Below are 12,479 nucleotides of genomic sequence, written 5' to 3' on the forward strand. Positions count from 1 at the left end.
CTTTAAGTTGAGTTTTATTATACTTTGGGTTTTATTCAAAGTCACTATAAAAAAATAACCATATAAAGTTCCTTACAGTATTATCAACAATATATTGTTGTTTTCCATTCAGTAGTCTTGATTGGAAACATGAGTGAGAAAAATTTTTCTTTGAATTCAGTGCTAGGAAAAGCTTTGCTTCCACTGAGGAACTATCAGTCCCTTTTGAAAAATGGTGATTATGTAACTGGCTGGGGCACTTGGCTACCAAGAAGCTCACTGGTTTAATTTGTTACTCAGTGGCACGTTTACTCTTACCTGTGTGCTTTTCCTTAGATTCTATTTTATACTTATAAATATTTATTTAAAAATTTTACTGTGCCTGTCTTTGTGAGTTGTTCAAATCCCTTGTTCAATGAAGTGGTGGTATAAGTAAATATAAATTAATACCAAATTTTTAAAGAGATCAAGTTTGGGAATAAAATAAATGACTCCACGGAATTCCCATGGAATTACTTCCTCCCTACTCAAATCAATGGTACTAGAGTTTCCCTCTTGGGAATTAAGGCTGGAATCCTTTTTCCATTTCTGATTGAATGTGACTTTGGGAAAATTAGCTGGAAGCTCTACCCCAGAGAGATGTCAATGTTAATAAAATTCTAAGGTATTTGCTAACTCATCATTTTCACTATAATCACAGCATGTTAGAATTTTGGGTACTAAAGTTTTCCTTTTTAGATAAACTAGAGAACAAATAGTTTGAAAGCATCTGTTGAGCATTTTGTTTTTTTCCCCCATTAATGCATGAGACATTTGATCATTTATTTTATCTATAAGTGAAATTAGTAGGGAGGGAATATGAGCTATTCCTGATGGCAAAACTTGAGGTGGTGAAAAATTTTAAGTTTTAGAATGGGTACTATTATTTACATGGCTCAAAATTCAAAAAATACAAAATTATATCTAGTTCAGTTTATCTTCAAACCCTGCCTTCCAGTTGTCTAGCTCCCTTCCCAAGAAGCAACCAATCTTATCAGTTTCTGGTATATCTTTTCAGAGACATATTATGCTTCTACAAATAAACAACTGTATACAATTTCCCCTTTTTAATAGAAAATAACATACTATTACATAATTGTTTTGCATTTAAAAATTTGTGCACATAATGTATCTTGGAGATCATTTCATGAAAGTTCAAAGAGCTTTCTCATTCTTTTTTTTTAAGCCTTCATAGGATGTCATTTTCTGGCTATATCATAATTTACCAGTCTTTTATTAATGAATGTACTTTTTAAAAAATCTTTTGTTATTAAAAATGCTGAAATGGACAAGCTTACCTGCCATTTCTCACGTGTGTTGTAAGATAAATTCTTATAGGTAGACTTACTGGCTCAAAGGATATGTGCCTTTATAATTTTGTGAGGTATTGTGAATTGCCCTTGATGGAGATCATTCTAATTTACATTCATAATCTGCATTGTGACTGCTTGTTTCTCCACACTTCTGCCAACACACAGTGGTTATCAAACTTTCTAATCTTTGTCAATCTGAGCAGTGAAAAAATGGTTTCTCAGTATAGTTTTAATTTGCAGTTTTCTAATGGAGAAAAAAAATGCTAACTTTTTTTTTTTTTTTTTTTTTTTTAGGACAAAGGACCACAAAGTTATGTTGGGTTATTATCACCCTTAGTATTGTTCCTGGAGTCTGTAGCAGGTCAACATTAGAGTTCAGAGATCAAGAACATGGCAACATGCCCAGAACCAAGATGGAAAAAAAAGTCAGCAGGCCCCATTTCAAGCATATTTGCCTTGTCAGAATCCCAGATGATGTCCCTAGAAGGTAACTTCTGTTTTTATGTGGATGCAATTAGAAGCTAAGTTTCAGATTCCCCAATGGCCCCAAAAGCTGATTCTTAATACTTAGGAGAAAGTTTTGTTTTGTTTTTGTTTTTTCCCTTCAATCTATACCATGGAAAAATGAGGTAAAACAGGTTCTATATTTATAGATATAACTAAGCCACACAATAGAACTTGTGGGGGGTTGGACCAAGTCACCTGGGTCACAGGAGGGTTATAAAGATTAAATGGTACGTTTAACACTGGAGTATTCTGCTTAGGGAGGAGGCATGTTGCTAATTAGCATATTTGCCTGGTGACTTGCAGAAACAATGTTAGTGCTTTGTTTTATTTTGGTTTGTTTTTTGGTGCTTTTGCATAAGGGAGAACCATTCAACGGTGTTTAATGCTGTACCTCTTTAAAAATAATCACAAAGGACTGTCAACATGTAATGGAATGAAAAGATCAGGAGTTAGGTTAGCTGGGTTTGTGCTTGCCCCTCACTAGCTGTGTGACCTTGAGCAAATCGCTTCACCTTTCTGAGCTTCCATTTCCTCACTTGAAAAATGGAGGTAATAATCCGACCTACATACCACTGGATCTTGCTGAAGAACTAATGGAACACTGTGCGCATGAAAAGGCTTTATAACAGTAAATGGCAATACATCTGTTAGTTGATCTGATATTGATAGTATAGAAAACTTTGTCAATTACAGTATCCTCAGCTGAATTCTCAGAAAAAAAACTTACTTCTCTTAAAAATCTTTTGGCAAATCCAAACCAGGTAATTAAACATTTCAAAAAAATTTCGACTCAAGTTGCCCGACATTTAATGGTTCAATAATGTCACATCCCTCGTAGGTGGACTAGCCCCTTTGGAAAAGCTTTGTATTAAAAATATGCCGATAGATGAAAATATTCTATGGGCCTAATAGACAGCTATGGTTGAAATTTGTTCAGTTTAGCAAAAAGGACGTAATTTGTGTTTAGAGAAAAGTGGGTCGGGCCTCGTTTCTGCCCCTGGTGTGCTAGCCTCCTTTCCACTTTTTATTCGAAGATCTAACAGCTGGAGCTCATGGCTTTAACCTTTAATAGGTGTTTGCCGGTAAACCTCTTAGAAGCGCGAAGATAAGACAGCGGGAGTCGGACACTCCGTAGAGACAATCTCTGCTGGTTCCTTGCAAACCTCCGCCCAGATAATTCTGCCACCTTCCCACTCCCTATCCCCACCCCGTCCCGCCCTCGCGGCCCTGCCCCACGGCTAGCGGGAAGCGCGGGAGCTCGCACGGAAAACACAGGTGGCAAGAGGGGGAGTAGGAGGCAAGATCCACTCGGCAGCAGGCCAGGTTTGGGGCCCCAGCTCCGGGCACGGCTGAGCCCCGGTCTCCCGCGGGGACCTGCGTGGTTTCGGACCTGTGAGGTCTCGGGCCTGTGTGGTCTCCGACCTGCGCTTCTACCAGGTGCGCAGGCAGCAGCCCGGGGCGCCGCGTCGCGCGTGGCAACAGGTGCATCGCGGCCCGGAACAGACTCCGCAGGCGTGGGGCGGGTCGGCACTTAGCCCGGGAGCGCGCGCGGCTCCGGGATTGGGACCCGGGAGCGCGAGAGGAGGGAGGGAGCTGGCGGGCGGGCCAGGCCCGCCTACCTGCAGAGCGGAGCCGAGCTGAGCGGAGCGGAGGGCGGCGGGAGCCTCCAGGGCCGGTGTCTCGAGGTACAGCCCCGCGCGTCTTTCAAGTTTCTTGGGGCGCAGCGCCCTTGGCTGCCGCCTGGCCTTTGTCTCCAGCTGCGAGGCGGCGGCGGGCGAGGGGGGCAGAGGGGGCCGCGTTTTGCTATTTACAAGTTTCCTGAGCTCCCCGCCCTGGCTCCACCCCCCGCGGCCGGAGAGGCTGGGAGGTTGGGGCGCCCCGGACTCCGGGTTCCCGCCTGGCAGTTGCAGCGGCGGGCGGGGGCGGGAGTTGGCGACAAGCCGTGTGTCCCCAGGTGCAGGCGCTGCCCGCTGGGCACTGGTGGCACCCGGGCCTCCCGGGTGGGCCTGGCGCGACTCCGCCGAGGGTCCAAAGGGCGCCCGGGCTCGGAGTGCTGGTCTCCCGGCTCCCCGGGGGGCTTGGGGTTGGCTCGAGGCGCTGCGGGTAAGTGCGGAGTTGCGTCGATTGCCGCTGCCCAGCCGGTGCGCAGGGGGGATCGCGGGCGAGCGTGCAGAGCGGACCCCCTGAACGCGACCGTCACAGGGTGCCGGACTGGCTCCGAGGGAGGGGGCGGGTATTCTGGGACCTTGTGTGCCAAAGTTGGGGGAAAGGTGGGGAGGCTGCGGAGGGCTGGTCTCACGGGGTGGGGGGTGGGGGCGGGCAGCGCAGCTCGTGCGGAAGGGACGGATGCGGATCACGTAGCTGTCACCTTGAAAGTGACCGAAGGCATTTACTTTAGAGTTAGTTACGCAGACTGACAAGCTCGCAGCCGGAAGCCGCCTACCAGACACTTGACCCGCCTGGGCCCGTCCGGACCCCCCTGGGCCTGGCACTCAGCCTTCCTGCTGGGCGGTTCGCTTGGGCCCATTCTCAGCATACGCAACCAGGGCTGAAAAGATGGCATTAATGAGGTTGCTGTAATTCCCAAGGTCCTCTCGCCTGTGTCTTATTACTTCCTGCGGTTCACATGTGCTTTTCTAGCTCTTTAGAAAAATCCACTCTTAACTAAGATCACCTGATTGACTACAGTAATTAGTGGACTTAGGTGTTTACCTACCTTAAATAAATCTTTGTCCTTTTTTTTTTTTTTTTCAGAGATAAACTCTTTTCTGCTAAGTTATTTACTGATTCTGACTTGGACTAATTTATTTTGGAGTAAGAATGGAGAGATTAATTCTTCATTTAGCCTGCAGAAGTTTTACATGCCCCATTAACTACTGTTTGTTTCAAGTAGTCAGTGTACTAAGAAAAGAAATCCAGTGTGTTTTGTTTTCTTTGTTTGAATAAGGTCTTAGGCGAAACAGGGGAGATGAAAGCATTTGTGTTTTGCCAGGTGATAGGAATTCAATCGTCTTCACATGAAACCTTGAGCCCTTGGGCTGGAGGGTGAGCGTGTTAGGCATGGAGGGAAGGAGGCAGACCATCTAGGAGGCAGGGGAATTTTAAAAAATGAGAGTAGCTCCTTCCTGGGAACCTATGACCTCCTTAGGGAGTTTAGATTCACTCAGATAACAGTGTGTGGTTAACCCTGAAAGGAATTGCATAGTTGGAATTGCAGTTCTGTAGGCAAACCTATTTTTCAGGGATAATTAGGGCAGGAAATGATGGGCAATTTAAATTGAACCAATGATGTCCTGTTTGTATAGTGCTTTACAATGTATAAAGTGCTTTTATTGATTTTTTTTTTTCCTCCCCTCAAGTACAAAATTCCCTAAGGAAAGTTAGGCTCTAGAGCGCAGGCTCAGTAGTTGTGGCGCACAGGCTTAGTTGCTCCGCGGCATGTGGGATCTTCCCGGACCAGGGCTCGAACCCGTGTGCCCTGCATTGGCAGGCGGATTCTTAACCACTGCGCCACCAGGGAAGTCCCACAGTATTTTCTTTATACTTGCTAACCTATGGCAGATTGACTTATTACAACATATAGTTTATATAAAACTGTATAACTGTAGTTAATACTGTTGCATGATGTTTTCTTTTCTGCTTAACATATCATGAGAAACTTCCCATGTCATTACAGTTCTACATAATATTAGTGACTACATAATACTACACTGTATAGATGTAACAATTTATTGAACCATTTCCTTATAGCTGAACTTTTCATTTATTTCCAATTACTATTATTAAATATATACTGATGCAACAAATATCCTTTATAAAACTTTATATATCTCCTGTATTTCCTTAGGATGGAGTCCTGTGGAATACAGCTGATGGCTCAAAGATCTATCGATACAGAGTGACCACTGCTTTCTAAAAAAAAATGTTTTACCAAAGTTTGTTCCCACCAGTTCCCACTCCATGAGAGTACTTGTGTTACTGTATTTTTGTTAATACAGGGACTCATCCTGCAAAGGAAAAATAATTATTGCCAGCCTTATAGGTGAACAGTGCTATCTCACTATTTAAATTTCATTTCTTTGATTCCAAATGATGTTGAACATAAAAAATCTCTCGTTATTTTCCATTTTTATTCCCTTTTAATTGAATGTAGTGCCCAATTTTTCTCCTGGAGATACTAGTATTTTTCTAGTAATTCATAAGAGCCTTTGATAGTAAACTTTTGCCTTTCGTCATGCAGGTATTCCCCCCCACCCCAATTTTGTCTTTGTCTTACAAACACTTAGCTCATGTTTATAGTAGCTTTGACTTATAGAAGTTCTGTACTTTAATGTAGCCAAATCTGTTGACTTTCTCAAAAACAAAAATTTTAACTCTTCTGAATCATAGCCCAAGAATGATGTATGACCGTGGCACAAGATAACTTTTAAAAGAATTCTCCAGAATTCTGAATTACATTTTTTTCAAATCCATTAGGAGAATCTCCATGTCTTGGAGTAGAGACTGTTGCAAAACAGATTGCTCTGTTGATGAGAGATAGTTGTGCATGGTATGTAACCTTAGGAACAGCATTCTTTGAAATCTGAGAAGAAAGTTTTAAATCCCAGGGAATGAGCCTTTCAGATCTGTTCTGTGATTATGTAAACTGGGCTCACAATCCATTTATCGTCAATAGTTCATTTATAGTATTATCTTGTCACAATTCTTCTTTTTATATTCATTATTGTAGTTTCATACTGAATTGTTTTTTTTTAATGTTAACACTTTTTAAAGAATTTATTTTATTTTTTATTTTTTGGCTGTGTTGGGTCTTCGTTGCTGCGTGCGGGCTTTCTCTCGTTGCGGCGAGCCAGGGCTGCTCTTCGTTGAGGTGCGTGGGCTTCTCATTGCGGGGGCTTCTCTTGGGGCAGCATGGGCTCTAGGCGCGTGGGCTTCAGTAGTTGCAGCACGCAGGCTCAGTAGTTGTGGCTCACAGGCTCTAGAGCGCAGGCTCAGTAGTTGTGGCACACGGGCTTAGTTGCTCCACGGCATGTGGGATCTTCCTGGACCAGGGCTCAAACCCGTGTCCCCTGCATTGGCAGACGGATTCTTTTTTTTTTTTTTTTTTCACACACACACACACACACACACACACACACTGTATTTTATTTTTACAAGAGATAAATTAACTGACACCGAGCATTGTAAATGGATGACCACAACAAAAGCAACAATGATTGCAATTACCAAACACGAAACATACTCTTACTATGTCATAATTCAGTCCAGTAATCCTCCACTGTAACAGCTCCTTTACTTTGCAGTGAAAATTGATTTGTATATTTTTTGCCTCTGAGTCCTTGTGGGATTTTTTTTTTTAATTCAAACAGAAAGTCACAAAAATTATAATCATCCTCATCAGTTCACTCAGTCCCATGTAATTAATTTTTTTTTCATCTTGATCTTTTGTTAGCACTTTTATGAATTCATCAGATTTCCATTAGAGTTCTGAAAATGCTTATTCAGTTCAGCAGTATAGTCAGTTACCAGAAACCTGTACTTGTCAGAGTCTTTTCCATGAATTCGTTGAAGATGAAACCCTTTTATAGGAACATTTTTGCAAAAGCATCAGAGTACACCCAGAACTGTCTGTAAATGACAAAAGACTTAAAAATGACCAGGGTTAAAGTTTTGAAGAAAGTTCATAATAATGCAATTGACAAGGAAATTTAGTTATTTCTGAGATATACATTTTAAAGTAATAACCAGAAATTATGACTTATTATACCAGAACATATAAGATTTTTAGAAATTTCATGTAATGTCTGAAACATTTATATTAACATATTTCCATACAAATAACCCAAAGAAAGTTTAGTATTAGTTGGGTTTTTTTGGTTTGTTTTTTATACAGCAGGTTCTTATTAGTCATCAGTTTTATACACATCAGTGTATACATGTCAATCCCAATCGCCCAGTTCAGCACACCACCCCCCACCCCACCGCGGTTTTCCCCCCTTGGTGTCCATACGTTTGTTCTCTACATCTGTGTCTCAACTTCTGCCCTGCAAACCAGTTCATCTGTACCATTTTTCTAGCAGTAGCCACTGCTCCAGCACGGAAGCTCCATACTGAATTGTTGATATGAGTCTTTTTTTGTTCTTTTCTTTTTTTTTTTGTGAATTATGACTGTTTATTTCACATGTCCCCCCCCTTTGAACAACCACAACATAGACATTCAAGAAAAAGAAGAAAACAGTCTTCAGCTGATTCAAACCAGTGATACCAAAAGACTCACTATCTGTATTTATACACAGGATAGCTATATTCTTAAGTAACCAGAGTTACTCCTACACCTTTCGTTTTCTTTTCCTTACCCATCCTCATCTCTATTTTTTTTTTTTAAACATCTTTATTGGAGTATAATTGCTTTACGAGGGTGTGTTAGTTTCTGCTTTATAACAGAGTGAATCAGCTATACATATACATATATCCCCATATCTCCTCCTTGTTGCGTCTCCCTCCCACCCTCCCCATCCCACCCCTCTAGGTGGTCACAAAGCACTGAGCTGATGTCCCTGTGCTATGCGGCTGCTTCCCACTAGCTATCTGTTTTACATTTGGTAGTGTATATATGTCCATGCCACTCTCTCACTTCATCCCAGCTTACCCTTCCCACTCCCCGTGTCCTCAAGTCCTTTCTCTACATCTGCATCTTTATTCCTGTCCTGCCCCTAGGTTCTTCAGAACCTTTTTTTTTTTTTAGATTCCATATATTTGTGTTAGCATATGATATTTGTTTTTCTCTTTCTGACTTATTTCATTCTGTATGACAGACTCTAGGTCCATCCACCTCACTACAAATAACTCAATTTCGTTTCCTTTTATGGCTGAGTAATATTCCATTGTATATATGTGCCACATCTTTATCCACTCATCTGTTGATGGACACTTAGGTTGCTTCCACGTCCTGGCTATTGTAAATAGTGCTGCAATGAACATTGTGGTACATGACTCTTTTTGAATTATGGTTTTCTCAGGGTATATGCCCAGTAGAGGGATTGCTGGGTCGTATGGTAGTTCTTTTTTTTTTTTTTTTTAATAAATTTATTTAGTTTATTTATTTATTTTTGGCTGCATTGGGTCTTTGTTGTTGTGCACAGGCTTTCTCTAGTTGCGGCGAGCAGGGGCCACTCTTGTTTGCAGTGTGCGGGCTTCTTGTTGTGGTGGCTTCTCTTGTTGCAGAGCAGGGCTCCAGGCGCACGGGCCTCAGTAGTTGTGGCTCGCGGGCTCTAGAGCGCAGACTCAGTAGTTGTGGCACACGGGCTTAGTTGCTCTGCAGCATGTGGAATCCTCCCGGACCAGGGCTTGAACCCGTTTCCCCTGCATTGGCAGGCGGATTCTTAACCACTGTGCCACCAGGGAAGCCCTGTATGGTAGTTCATTTTTTTTGAATTTTTGAATTTTATTTTATTTATTTTTGTATACAGCAGGTTCTTATTAGTTATCCATTTTATACATGTTAGTGTATATATGTCAATCCCAATCTCTCAGTTCATCACCCCCCCCCCCACTTTCCCCTCTTGGTGTCCATACGTTTGTTCTCTACATCTGTGTCTCTATTTCTGCCCTGCAAACCGGTTCATCTGTACCATTTTTCTAGGTTCCACATATATGCGTTAATATACGATATTTGTTTTTCTCTTTCTGACTTACGTCACTCTGTATGATAGTCTCTAGATCCATCCATGTCTCTACAGATGACCCAATTTCGTTCCTTTTTGTGGTTGAGTAATATTCCATTGTATATATGTGCCACATCTTCTTTATCCATTCATGTGTCGATGGGCATTTAGGTTGCTTCCATGACCTGGCTATTGTAAATAGTGCTGCAATGAACATTGTGGTAGATGTTTCTTTTTGAATTATGGCTTTCTTAGGGTATGTGCCCAGTAGTGGGATTGCTGGATCATGTGGTAATTCTATTTTTAGTTTTTTAAGGAACCAGTATGAGTCTTTTCTTGATGTTTGATAAGATATATATGTAATTTAAAATGTTTTCCAAATTAATTTTTAACACTACTCATAAACTATTGATTTGAAGAGGGGGAAAAAAAAAAGCCTTCCAGATTTCTCAAACTTGGGTTATCTTTCCATACGATGGAAGCTTAAATATACCCTGAGGATGTTTAAAGACCTCACTAAGAGTGCTCTCCATAGGAGCCTGAGTTCCTGCCTTTCACTCCCCATCTTTTCTAGCCTAACAATAAGCCATAGGCCCATATATGAGCTGTGAGGATGTGGTTGGTATGTGGTGTGTGTTTGGAGGTACTTAGAAATGGGCCCAGACTCTCTGGAGGTAGGTGAACCTAGGCGGAAGTGACCATCACCACTTAGCTGGCAGGTACTTGGGCAGCAGTGGCTTGTGGCCGCCGCAGGAGATAAAGAGTGACCAAGAATGAGTGATCCTACCCTGCAGGAAAAGAAGGATTAAATGGTTTGGTATGACATTAGCCAGCCTGAAATGTGGTTCAGAAAAGCCTGCTTTGATCAGGGTTCTCCAAACTTGGCTTGGGACAGTCCAATATAACTAGGAACTGAGTTTGCCAACTTCTAACAATTTACTTCTAAACAAGTTTTATAAAAGATTGCCCTAATGGTAGTTTCCTTTTTTTTGGCCGCACCACGCAGCATTCGAGATCTTAGTTCCCCGACCAGGGATCAAATCCGTGCCCCCTGCAGTGGAAGCGGGAGACCACTGGACTGCTAGGGAAGTGCCTGGTAGTTTCCTTTTTAAAATGACTTCAGTGTTCTTTGAAATCAGCAGTTATTACTCTTCTATGTGGGTGGTTATTCATGATATTAATGCATGACTTTTTCTTGTTCACTTGGCTCCAGATGAAAAAGACGTTTCCATTTTGGGGATGACAGATTTGGGGACTAATCTTTACTGTGTAGATAGATACAATAATACTTCATTTTCATATACCATAAGTAAATTTGCAATTTGTGATTGCCCTGATGTCTAACTTTTACACAATCAAGGAAAAAATGGTTTGCTCCACAAATTTATAGAGTGTAAACAAGGTTGAACCTAGTGGTATTTTACTTAGGTAAATAGCTTTCAAGCATTTTAGAAGTACATACTTGCATACAAATCTGATTCCCAAACAGCCTTGTTTGTTCATTAAAGCTAGTAGGTTTTCCTTAGCCTTGTGTTTAAGTCCCATACTGAAGAGAAGTAAAAATGTATTTACTTAAAGATAAACTGTATTTAGGTCTTGCGAGTAGGCCCAGATCTAAATTAATAAATGTTTTTGTGTACACATTACTTACATGAGTAAAAGAAAAACCACACATCCTACCTGTAGTCTAACCTAAAACTTTTGTTTCATTTTGAAGTTGTAAAACTATAGATAGTTTTAAAGGCAGTTAAGGTTTCTTTCAAGGAAACGTTTACTTCTTTAGTAGGGTTGAATAGATTCTTCTTGAGCAGTGAAGGAAGATGAAGAGTGGGTCATAAGTTTCTCAAGCTAGCTGGAAAGGGCAGAGTGGTTGTGAGGAAATTTCTTCCAGGTATTGTCATTTCGTTTGAAATTGTACTGATTTCATGTTTCAGTAAGAGCTGTGCTGAGCTGAAGGGCAGGCCTGGCCATCCCCCTACTGTGTGCACACAGCAAGAGGAAGAGCCGAGACTAGGAAGAAAACAGCTGGGAATGAATCGGTCTTCTAGGTAAGGTGCCATGGAGAGAGGGTTTTAAAGCCCTTAAATTACCTTATCATTCTTTTAATTCGTGCCTTGTCAATTTATATTTAAGTTCAATGCAAAGAAAAGAAAATCAGTGTTTAGTTTGAGGGCGAATCATTCATAATTACCCTGATCTTCTGCAGTTAACCAAAACATTTCAGGACATTTTGTGTCCTCAGTTAGCACTGAGGATGGAACCCCTCTGGGAGAGAGTCACACTTATCAAAAGAGTAGGAAGGAGAGGTGAAAAAATATATTCTTGTGTGAATAAACATATAGCTTAACTAATGTTTATGGCAATGTTCACGTTTGACTGTTGGTTGTTAACTCATCTTCTATGCTTTTTCTGCATTGGAAACTTGGTAATATTTAACTTGGGCATTATTTACGTACACCAGAATTCTGAAGGAAAAGTCAATATTTCTTCACCTTATTTCAGATAAGCAGGTCATATAATGTGTTCAGCAGTGTTCAGTGACAAATGAGAAATTCCCTTTTATATTTATCTTGTAGATTGTCTTGATGGTTGGTAACAATTAATGATTTCAAGTTGAAACTGCATCTTTTAAAAACATAGTTCCCTTGGCTAGCTTCATGGAACAAAAATAGAAGCCAGTATAGATCTAAGCAGTCTAAGATATGACATCCACACATGGACTCACCCCCTTTTCCCAACCTCTGTGTCAAGTTGATTGGGTTGTATTTACCAGAATAGCTACCAGTTAAATCTCCCTCTGCTATAAAAAGTCTTTTTTCTTGTGCAGTAAACTGCTACACTCTAGTCATCTTATTCCTAGGCAGATTATAGAGTTGAACCATGTTTGCACACTTCTACTAACCTAACCTAACCTAATAGTCTATAATTCAGATGAGGATTTCAGATGTCTTGGTGGTGAGAGAGTAAGAAAGATGGG

At 41.2% G+C, this 12,479-nt stretch overlaps 1 protein-coding gene across 1 annotated transcript in view; it reads left to right on the forward strand.

The window, feature by feature from the left end:
* Positions 1-3,860: 3,860 nt before the first annotated feature.
* Positions 3,861-12,479, forward strand: part of MTUS1 (microtubule associated scaffold protein 1) — a 157,357-nt gene continuing 148,738 nt past the window's right edge. Inside the window, 2 exon segments of the mRNA XM_068532323.1 lie at positions 3,861-3,941; positions 11,437-11,550. The gene's annotated coding sequence lies outside the window, so the exon portion shown is untranslated.

This window comes from Eschrichtius robustus, chromosome 21 (assembly GCF_028021215.1).
Source record: "Eschrichtius robustus isolate mEscRob2 chromosome 21, mEscRob2.pri, whole genome shotgun sequence".
NCBI classification, from domain to species: domain Eukaryota; kingdom Metazoa; phylum Chordata; class Mammalia; order Artiodactyla; family Eschrichtiidae; genus Eschrichtius; species Eschrichtius robustus.